Raw genomic sequence first — 1,087 nt, forward strand, 5'->3', positions numbered from 1 at the left:
AGCCATACATTGCTGAACATGTTATATTTCTTCTTAAAAGTCTTCTCCCTCTTGCAGAATGAATCTTTACCGTTTTGCTTACGAATTGGTCCTTATGATGATGATTATGTGTGTGTTTCAGCTAGAGGAAATCTTGGAAGGAAACAGATATGTTAAAGGTGGAAACCGTTACTGGAAGAACATTGTAGATTTACCTCTGTTTGTTTCTCTCCGCTCTTCTATATTTCATTCGTGTGCTTGCCGAATTTGGCGTAAACCTCTCTACTTTTAGTTTTGATGACTAAGTCTGAGACTCTTGTTATTGTAGGAACTGGTGTTCAGACTAACGAAGAGGTCGCAATTAAGCTCGTGAGTGGTTCAATAGATAAAGACTCCAACTTTTCTTTTTTGTTCAAAGTTGATTTTTTAACTGTTGTTGTTGCAGGAAAGTGTGAAGACTGCGCAACACCAGGATATATAGTGTTGTTCAGAAAGAGTTTGGTTTGTGCTGATTGAGAAGCACTGATAGATGAAGTCACAGAGAAGATTGAGAAAGATCTGGTTCTTCTTGGAGCTACAACTGTTGAGGATAAACTCTAAAATGGGGTAAGCTGCTATTACACAACCTAAATTACAGATTGGTGACTGGTGAGCTTCCTTGAGTTGCTCAAGCAGGAATAAATATTTGAGTTTTGACAGGAGACAAGGTGGAGACTGCTGTCAATATTGGGTATTGATATATGGGAACCTCCTACTTATATTTCCTCCAGAGACTTCTATTCTTACTCACTCTCTGACCCCACCTGTGTGCGTTAATCTTTAACAGCTTCTCTTGAAAGAGTCAGATGCGAAGCATCAGAATGTTGGACAAGAATAGATGTTATGTGAAGTGTCCACTCTGTGAGAGGTTTCTGTGTGTGGGACTGTGGTGTTCCTTGGCATGATTCTGTGAGCTCTGAAGAGTTTCAGATTCTTCCGGTTGATGAAAGATATCCAGATCATTGCATCACTTGGCTAGGTATAAGAGATGGATACAGTGTTTGGCTTTGTGGTTTCTTATATCAATGTTGATATCTCTCTTTGTGTTCTTTGCCATGAGCTTTGCTAC

The 1,087-nt window shown here is 39.5% G+C and overlaps 1 long non-coding RNA gene across 2 annotated transcripts; it reads left to right on the top strand.

Moving 5' to 3' along the window:
* LOC106321908 lies at window positions 1-1,081 on the top strand. Of its 2 annotated transcripts, none has more exons than XR_001266170.1 (6): window positions 1-20; window positions 122-198; window positions 308-348; window positions 425-585; window positions 679-709; window positions 806-1,081. It is a non-coding gene; the product is annotated as an uncharacterized LOC106321908 (long non-coding RNA). The 2 variants fall into 2 exon arrangements; XR_001266169.1 differs by having other exon boundaries at window positions 122-158.
* Window positions 1,082-1,087: the final 6 nt, after the last annotated feature.

The sequence above is a fragment of the Brassica oleracea genome, unplaced genomic scaffold (assembly GCF_000695525.1).
Source record: "Brassica oleracea var. oleracea cultivar TO1000 unplaced genomic scaffold, BOL UnpScaffold03836, whole genome shotgun sequence".
NCBI lineage: Eukaryota > Viridiplantae > Streptophyta > Magnoliopsida > Brassicales > Brassicaceae > Brassica > Brassica oleracea.